Below are 10484 nucleotides of genomic sequence, written 5' to 3' on the forward strand. Positions count from 1 at the left end.
ACTCCTCACAACTCAACAGGTTTCAAACAATCAGCTCTTCTTTTCCAGTGATTGTTGACTCATCTGGCTTGCCCTGCCATTTTCTTTGTGTAGCTGTGGAAACTCCATACCGGCTTGCATTTGCTTTGGTCAATTTACCTGTCTCTCTTTCTAGTATTTCTGTTTATACAAGCACCAAAACTTAAAATGGTTACAACGGCCACTGGACAGAATCAGAGCTTCCAAAATCACCCCACATTGGCCTCCAACCTTTCCTATAACTGGTCTTGAAGCTTCACTAAATCACCCTCTGGGATTTCCACCTGGAACCTCAGATCCTCCTGGGGAAGACTATTAGGAAAATGTCCTATGCTTGGAAATAAACAGTTTCAGGGAAGATTTCATCCCTCACTGGGGAAAAACCAAGCAGATGACATCAGGGTCCTCTAGCTGTCCACAATCTGTGACAAGTACAATTCTAATTCTCTGCATAAAATTTCTCATTTTTAAAAAAGCAAGACTTCAAGTGTGGAGATATGAAATCCCTAAATCCCTGTAGCCCACCTTAGAGACACTCCTGCTTCTGTGACCTACACAGCACAGGTTGTGACCTATTAATGTTGCTATCTGTATGTTTCTTAGTAGGAACTGATGGATGAAGGAATATTATATATGACCAAGTAAAAAATTTGAAGAGTAGAACATAATTCAAGTATTTCCTTCTCACTCACTGGCCTGCAGACATGAATTCATCACCCTAAAGGCAACCCCAGTGATTGCTTTCACATTTGTCTTTCAGGAGACATTCTCTGAATATGTAAGTTTATGAAGTATGTGCATATGTACAGATAAGTGAGGAATTTTTTTTTTCACTAATAGCAGCATACTATATACATTTCAGGGTTAAAGCATAAGCTTTGGACTCTGGAGTTTGGGTGGAATCCTGGTTCTGCTGTATAGTAACTGTGTGACCTTGGGCAAGTTACTTAACCTCTCTGGGCCTTAGTGTCCACATTACAGAAATGGAGATGTACCATTTAGTATGGCACTATTTCCTATGACTCGATGATTAAATCAATTAACAGGTGTAAAGGATTTAGAACAGTGCCTGCAACATAACTCGTAGCTTTTATGTTCCATTATAGGTCTTGGAATTTTTTCTGTACTTGTTTGTTGAGATGTAGCTCTCTGTTTTTAGTGGCTGAACACTGCTCCATCACATAGAAGTACAAAAGCGTATTTAACCAGTAGCCTATTGACAGACATCTAGATCGTTTCCAGACATTTACTATTATAAACAATGCTAGTGCTACTGTGCGTACATCCCAAAGAATAAAGAATACCTAGAAATGAAATTGCTGAGTCTATTTCATTACACTTAAATTTTTGATAGACATTGTCAACCTTCCTTCTAAAACCTGTCTTTTAATTTATATTCTCAGCAACAACGTACAGGACTCTTGCCTATCACAACTTCTTGATCTTTGTCAATCTGACAGGTAAAAATAGTTTCTCGAAGTTTACATTTATTTTATTATAAGTGAAGTTGAGCACTTTTTTCCCGAGTGCTATACTCGTTTTTCTATTGGGTTGTTGGCCTTTTTCTCACTGAACAGTCCGTTTCTTAAACCAGAGAGCCCTGAGTTACATACGAAGGCTTATGTGAGTGATTGGATCTGCCTCCTGGTTGATCTCACTTAAAGTCTCATTAGCCTGTGCAAAAAGGTTTTCACTATGGTAATTTTATTTGAAATGTTGAACAGCGCAGATTTGATCACTGCAAGGACCCCTTAGCGCTCATGCAACCTTATCTGCCATGCTGAGGAATGAGAGTTTATTGCATCATAAAAATGTTAACCTCTGCTTGTGTTAGGCAAGTATCGAAATTTTTATGAGCTCTTCTTAACTAAAGTTATCAATAAATAACACACAATTCTTGACTGGGCTAATCTTAGATTGATGTGACTTATTTGATAAATCAACACCATAAAGAAACTCTTGGCTCAATGGTTTGATTGTTCAAACCAAGAGGAAGGAAAGATTCTAACTCTGAGTTACTTTGTCAGACTCCAACAGTGAGAAATAGACACCATTTCAACCTTCTGAGAATTGACTCCCGCTGGCCAAGGAATTGCTAGGATTCCTTGGAGGAATTGCTAGAATCGGGTTCCCTCTACATCCAGGTTGTTAACAGCATTACAGCGCAATGCTTCCTTGTAACCATGTTACCTATTTAATCTGCCCCCAGAGGAAGCCAAGTTTGCAAGGGCTTTTCCAGTGGTTCTCACACGTGAATGTTTATTAGGATTGTCTGGGAAGCTACACTTTTTTTTGTTTTAAGACAGAAACTTTCTGTGTTGCCTAGCTAGACTACAGTGCAGTGGCAAGATCTCAGCTCACTGCAACCTCCAACTCTCAGGTTCAAGCAGTTCTCCTGCCTCAGTCTCCCTAGTAGCTGGGCATGCACCACCACTCCTGGCTAATTTTTGAATTTTTAGTAGAGACGAGTTTTCTCCATGTTGGCCAGGCTGGTCTCAAACTCCTGACCTCAAGTGATCTGCCCGCCTCAGCCTCTCAAAGTGCTGGGATTATAGGTGTGAGCCACTGCTTCTGGCCAGGAAGTTACCCTTTTAAACAAAGTCACGGGCTTTGACTACCTGAAGCAGGTAGTCAAAAGGCGCACTGGGAAACTCAGTGTGCCAAAGCCATGCTAACTGAGTTTCAAGGGATACAACCTAGGAATTGCAAAATTTCATGAGATACGACTCAGGAATCTTCATCCTACAGGCATGCCTGCTGATCCTCATGCACCCTGAAGTCGAAGAACCTCTGTGCTAGGGAGGCATGTGATTGCCACAGCTGTGAAGAGGCTGGTGGAGTTGGAAGGATTTTTTGGAATGTGCCCTCCAATAAATTTAGAATCTTTAACTCTTATTAAAAGAGATTTTAAAGTTTTTCTCGGCTGGGCACGGTGGCTCAAGCCTGTAATCCCAGCATTTTGGGAGGCTGAGGTGGGTGGATCACGAGGTCAAGAGATCGAGACCATCCTGGTCAACATGGCGAAACCCCGTCTCTACTAAAAATACAAAAAAATTAGCTGGGCCTGGTGGTGCACGCCTGTAATCCCAGCTACTCAGGAGGCTGAGGCAGGAGAATTGCCTGAACCCAGGAGGCGGAGGTTGCGGCAAGCTGAGATCGCGCCATTGCACTCCAGCCTGGGTAACAAGAGCGAAACTCCATCTCAAAAAAAAAAAAAAAAAGTTTTTCTCAACTTTGGGTATTCAGCATCTATTGTACCTTTCTCTGCTACCCCCACCACTCCGTGATATTATAAGATGAATGAGTGACAAGAGACCTGTCCACAAGGGGAACTGGCCATCATGGCACATGGAGAGTGGTGAGCAGTTTCTCCCTGACATGTTCCTCTTTAACATCTTGCCCTTGATTGGGAAAACACAGCCTGAAACTTCATCTGAGTAGACGTTCCCTGGCACTCTCCATTTCCTTATGGAGAGTTCCTGTTTTGGAATAAGTGGCCCCACACCTAAAAAGGAGACCTTCTTTTAAGAATCATCCAGTAAGGAGAGTAACAGCATCGAATTGTGCCAGGCACTGAGCTAAGTGCTTTTACATACATTATTACAATAATCCTAGGAAGTGATATTGTTGTGATGAAAATCCCATTTTGTAGATGAGACCCTGAAACTTGGGTAGGTTAAACAACTCGGCACGAGTCACTCAACAGGTAAGTGGCAAAAGTGTTTGAACCTGGTTGTCTGACTCCAGAGTCCCTACTCTATTACTCAAGGGAGTGTTGCCCAGTAGTAGTTTCTGATTCTCATTCGTTGTATTTTAGAGCTACTAGTCAAACAGAACAGGCAGCATGATTTCATGGAACAAAAGAAGCTCAAAAATCAAAAAGCTCTGGAATGCCTCTGATCTTGATATCCTGTGAAAATCAGTTTCTTTTACAATCTCTTTCTGACCATATGTGAGAAGTGATGATGGTGTGTTAGGATACTTGTAAAACGATTTGGCCTGAATAACTGTATGTGCACGTGCAGACATAATGCAACTTAATAATTTAAACTAGGCCTGGCAGAGGGATCAACCCAAAAGGTGGTAGAGATCCCTTTAAACCACAAGGGAATTAGAAGCAGCACGGGAGTAGGATGCAGAAAACTTGCTTCTTGTCTCACCTCTGCCAATAACATGTGTGGTTCGGACAATTAGGTCACATTTCTGAAACTCATTTTCTCAATTGTAAAATAAGAATCAATTAGATCAATAGCTAAAAATTTTTGACACAATAATATCCAATATATTCTCATTATTTAAAAGATCCAAACAACATGGATAACAAGAAAGCCCTCACAGATTCCCGCCCTATTCCTCTGATTGAGTGGTAACTACTGTAAACAACATGTTGCAGTGCATAGTTCCAGTGATTTTTACCAAACATGTGCATTCCTTTACAAATATAGAAACTTTTCTTTATCATTATTTTACATAAATGGCACCAGATTAGTAGCTCCTATTAATTTTTTTTGAATTTCAAGAACCCAGTGAAAGCTAAGGATCTTTTCTCCCCGACAATGTACATGTATACAGCATTTTGTATAAAAATCTTGAAGGATATTTGTGGACCCCTTAAAGCTCATCCATGGATTTTCTATCCATGCATTCCAGACTAAGAAACATGGACTAGGGCTATCTTAGCCCATTTTCTGCTGCTATAACAGAACACCACAGACCAGGTAATTTATAAAGAACAGAAATCGATTCAGCTCATGGTTCTGGAGACTGGGAAGTCCAAGACATAGCACTCGCATCTGGAGAGAGTCTCATGGCAGAAGGGTGGAAGATGGAAGTAAGTGTGTGAGACAGAGAGAGAAAATAGGGCTGAACTCATCCTTTTTATTAGGAACCCACTCCTGAGGTAACTAACCCCCTCCCTCAATAACAGAATTAATCCATTCATGAGAACAAAGACCTCATGGCCTAATAACCTCCTAAAGGTCTCATCTCTTACTACTGTCATATTAGCAATTAAATTTTAACATGAGTTTTGGAGGGAACATTCAAACCATAGCAAGGGCTATTCAGTTCAAAGATGATGTTCTTGTTTTTATTTTTTTTTGAGACCGAGTCTTGCTCTGTCACCAGGCTGGAGTGCAGTGGTGTGATCTCAGCTCACTGAAACCTTCACCTCCCAGGTTTAAGTGATTCTTCTGCCTCAGCCTCCTGAGTAGCTGGGACTACAGGTGCGTGCCACCATGCCTGTCTAATTTTTTTGTATTTTAGTAGACACTGGGTTTTACCATGTTGGCTAGGATGGTCTTAATCTCCTGACCTTGTGATCCACGTGCCTCAGCCTCCCGAGTGCTGGGATTACAGGCATGAGCCACCACACCTGTCCTATGTTCTATAATTTTAAGTGCAGAGCCATTCCATGTTTTTATGCTATGCTGAGCTCCCCTCCCCAATTCCTTTCCATGCAAGAACATGTGCTTTCTGAATGAAGATGAGGATGATCTGTTAGTCAGAGCTGAATTCCCCTCCAATGCAGTAAGTAGCTCTTTTCTTTGCCTGCTGCTTTAGTGGCCTGAGAAGCCCACTAGGAACCGGTGGCAGTACAACTTCGTTTCCCGGAGCCCTTACTGCACTCCCTGGTACCAGGAGGACTGAGAACAGACCTGGCTGATATTCACGTGAAGAGTTGTACTGTCCACCTGGTCATTGAGAGCCTCCTTTGTGAGCTGTGCTTTTTCACGAGCACAAAGATCCCACCGACTCACCCGTAGAGCTCTTCTGCAGCACTCCCTCTCTCTAATGTTGCAGTCTTGTTCCTTATGGTCTATGGGCTACCCAGCCCAGTCATTGCCCCTGACCAGGAGTTCCTTCATAAACTTCCCTCATTTGAAGTGAACGGCCACATGTACTGCTCAAATCTCTCCATCCTGGGAGAATATCCCTTCACTGCCGTCCTTCAGAACCACCTTGGAGTGAGCCTGCAATACAGCAGAAGTCCACTCTCAGCCAGCACACACGTATAATGCCAACATATCAGCAAATTTGGCCTAAGTTCTTTCCTCTTCCTTCATTTGGATGAAGGGAGTTCCCAAGAGCACTTAGATGTGGGCTGAGGGTGAGGGTTTGGTGCAACACGGTGTGCAACGTGGGAGTCCGGACCACCTTTCCGTGTAATTTTCTTGTGCCTTCCCGACCTGCCTGGGCTAGATCCTGAGTGCATCATATCTGTTTCACAATGGATTGCTGCTGTGCTCCGTTTTTCATGTCATCTTTCACTAACTCTCCCAATTATTAGTTTCGTTAAATACCAAAACATGGGGTCTTGCAGAAAATTTATGCAAGAAGTTTATGCCAGAGAAAACCCCTAGACTGAACACTCCATATGAGAACTGCACTGTAGTACCTGGCAACTTCTGGGCAATTTCAGCCTGCAAAGTTCAATCATTTATCCCACAACCACTCACGTTTTGCCCCTTTTCCTAAATGGATGCAAAACCGTGGGGTACATGGGCCTCTGTTTGTCCTCAGCATGTCCTGGAGCTTCATTCATGTGTAGAATATAAAATTGCTCCAGAATTTGTCCTTTGGTTATATGAAACCATGGCTTCTTGTCCTTTCAGGTCTGTGAAAGCCACTGGCCTGGCCCTGGCTTTTGCTCGTCATCTAGTCTCCCCCAAAGGCAGGAAGTTTGTCTGAGAGTCCCAGGACACCTCCCCAGTGCTGAACTTGAGCTTTCAGTGGCAGCCCCAGGCTTGTTTCTGTTTTACCCCATCACTAACTCCTCTTGACCAGGGAGGCATTTTCCTTCCCCAGATGGATTTTCCACGGCGTCCTTCATTTTTAGCCCTACATCATTTCTCAATAGCATGTCTTGCTAGTACAATCATATTACAAGTACCGCAAGCATTTGCCCCATTGGTCATGGTATAAAAAGATGTGGCCGTCTACTTCTTAAAAAGCAGAAAGCCAGCATGTAAGATACTTCTGACACTTCCTGCTCTTAATGCTTCTCTTCTCCTGCTCTGACTTGGGACACTGAGTGGTGATTATAATTACTTTATAACACAATGGAATGGATTGTTATAGCAGAATAAAATGTTCCAAAGAAGTACTTAATTCCATCAAAGCATCCCTTATCCAAGTTTGCTAACTTAAATGAAGAATTGTTAATAACGTATTCTCTTTCATTTGTCAAATGTCCTTCCTGACCTTTCATTGTTTCACATTTTGAAAGGAAATTACGGTAAAATTATCCGAGCTACCCTCCCCTGGATCTAGTGTCTTACTTTATTCTGTATTTTGGGCTTATCATGGGTGGGAGCTGTCTACACTTTTACCCAGGAACCTGCCAGAGCACTTGCAGGGGTAGCAGGTGTGTGGATGGGCCCCCATGACTCCGTTCATTTTCTTACTGACTCCGTGATGAACTCCAGGGGGTTTGCTCTGCTCTGTGGTCCCCTGGGCACCTGACACCATGTGCCTCTCCTGTTGTACTCACAGACCCTTTGTTAGACTTTTCAAATATAAAAAGTCATAAACTGGGAAGAATAAGAAAAGAGCAAACTAGAGTGGGGGAAAGGGGTTCTGTAGAAAAGCATCTACAGAATTTTAGGGTCTATCTCCAGGAAAGGGTCAAACGCCAAGTGACTGCGTAATTCTAAGGATCTGCCCTTTCTCTGGCATGAGGTGGTCAGAGAGGCTTCCCTGCGAAGGCAGGGCTTGGAAGGGTCTCTAAACGATGGAAAGGAATCCGAAGCTGAAGCATACTGAGCTTTCTAGGTTAGGAAAGTGGGGCAAGTGCACAGGGGCAGGAATATTATAGTTTTGTGAGAGAGAACTAGATCGATGGGGCTCGAGGACAGGGTCGGGGAGGAGGGGGGCAGATTTGAGCAGCGTGTGGAGGTCCTAGAATGTCACACGAGGTGGGTGGGATTGTATCCTGGAGAGGTGGTAGGCAGGGGGTTCTTAGATGATTTCTAAGAAGAGGAGAAGCATGACAAAAAGAACTTCTGAGGAGGTGAATCCACCGATGGGATCTGGTGTGAACCTACAGTTAGGAGAGACCCGAGGTGGAAAAGCTCGTCCAGGCATCAAGGCCTTATTGGCTGGAACAGAAGGGAAGAGGTGAGTCTGCAGGCCGTTGGTGTAGGTGTGTTCTTTGCACGGCACCCTCACTTCCTGCATGGATTTTTCATCCCCACTTCAGTGGCCTCAGGGATTGGCTCCAGGGTGATGGCACTTGACACAAGCAGAACCAATTGAATTTTGAGTCTAGAACAGGAGGAGGCCTGGGCATTTAGGCCACAGAGGTGGAAGATACGAGCCATCTTCAGTGCTGGGGAGGTCAGTTGGGAATGAGGCCACCCCATAGGCAGGAGCGGAGCCAAGAGCCCAGGGGACAGAGAGAGAGTTGACAACCTAACAACCTCATGTGGGATCCTGGGTCCAGTGGTGCCACCTAGTTATCCAAATTAAGCAAGCCAATATATTCTGACACTCACAGTTTAAGATTTCAATTTTTAAATTATACTTTAAGTTCTGGGGTACATGAGCAGAATGTGCAGGTTTGTTACATAGGTATACACATGCCATGGAGGTTTGCTGCATTCATCACTCCGTCATCTACATTAGGTATTTCTCCTAATGCTCTCCCTCCACTATCCCCCTACCCCCTGCTATTCCTCCCCTAGCCCCCCACCTCCTGAGAGGTCCCAGTGTGTGATATTACTCTCCCTGTGTCCATGTGTTCTCATTGTTCAACACGAACTTATGAGTGAGAACATGCAGTGTTTGTTCTGCTGTTCTTGTGTCAGTTTGCTGAGAATGATGGTTTCCAGCTTTATCCATGTCCGTCAAAGAACATGAACTCATCCTTTTTTGTGGCTGCATAGTATTCCATAATGTATATGTGCCACATTTTCTTTATCCAGTCTATCATTGATGGGCATTTGGGTTGGTTCCAAGTCTTTGCTATTGTGAACAGTGCTACAGTAAACATACTTCTGCATGTGTCTTTACAGTAGAATGATTTCTAATCGTTTGGATATATATGCAATAATGGGATTGCTGGGTCAAATGGTATTTCTGGTTCTGTCTCTAAAAAGTAAAAATAAAAATATGTACAAAAATATGATGCATTTGATTTTTACATACTTTATGAGTAAATTTCTGTCTAACCCTACCACACAGTTACATCTATTCACTGCTGTGAAACTGGTACCAATATTCATACAGGAAATAACTGAAAATACACTTCAGCCCCATTAAAAGACAGCACTGCACCGTATCATCTGTGATTGCTTATATTAGCACAGTGTTCCAGTCTTTTACCAAAGATTGTCAGCTGCTTGACGGCCTCTTCTTCAGATGTTTGCTTTCTTTCTTCTTTTTTTGATATGCGCAAAACTTCAGTTGGGCTAGAGCACCAGAAGCAAAACTTGCAGCTTTGTGAAAAAAAAAAAACGGCCTCCAGAGGGCTTCACAGGTGGAGAGGAATGTGACCACCATGCCAAAGCACACAGCCCATGTCCTCTCTTGCCCGGTGTAACCGACCCTTTTCCCATGCAGAACTGTGGTTCACACTCCCTCTCCTTGAACATGGGTGGGCTTTGACTTGGTTGCAACCAAGAGAGTGAGGTGAAAGTGACTTTATGTGACTTCTGAGGCAAGGTTGGAAAAGGCAGGCAGCTTCTGCCTCATTCCTGCAACACTGACACATGGACCTCCTGCTGCCTTAAAAGCAGGCTAACTGTCCCTTGGCCGCCATGCTGTGAGGAAGCCCAAATTAGTCCACGGGGGAGAGCACATGAAGAAGCCCAGGGCCACAAGATGAGAAGGAGAGAAATGTCTCTCCCGCCCCTGGCTGTTTTAGATGGCTCACGGGGAGTGGGTGGCTCTGGCCACTGTCTCACTGCACCTGTAGAGAGAACTGCCTGATCAAGCCCTTCCTGAATTCCTGACCCACGGAAACCATGAGGTAATTTATTACTCAGAGATGATAACCAGACATTGATATAGTCATTGGAGGGGAGTTTTAGTTACTATAGGATTTTCTGATATTCTGGAAAATTTGGCATGCCGATCTATTTTGGCAACTCTGGAATGGACCCTCCCTCAGCATAATTAACTTCGTCTGTGTGAAAGAACAAATGCTTAGAATATCTTACATAGACAGTTGCCTGGAGTATGGCCCTCTGCCTCCAAAAAGAGATAGGAGAACATACATTAAACCTCTACTGAAAGATATGCTTCTGTGCAATTAGGAGAACTCAAATACTAATGTAAATTGCCTAGATTTGTTTTTCATCATTACTTTAACAAAGACAGAAAAAATGAATTATTTATTATGTTAGCTTTAACTACTAGAAATGTAAAACAGTTACATATATACCAATGTGAGGCTTGTTACAGTCTTAATTTTCCAATAACAATGAAACATTTTTGACAGCGCACAGATTAGGCACTGAATAAAT

Source organism: Aotus nancymaae, unplaced genomic scaffold (genome assembly GCF_030222135.1).
Source record: "Aotus nancymaae isolate 86718 unplaced genomic scaffold, 86718_ANA_hifiasm-v0.15.2.pri h1tg000008l, whole genome shotgun sequence".
Taxonomy (NCBI): domain Eukaryota; kingdom Metazoa; phylum Chordata; class Mammalia; order Primates; family Aotidae; genus Aotus; species Aotus nancymaae.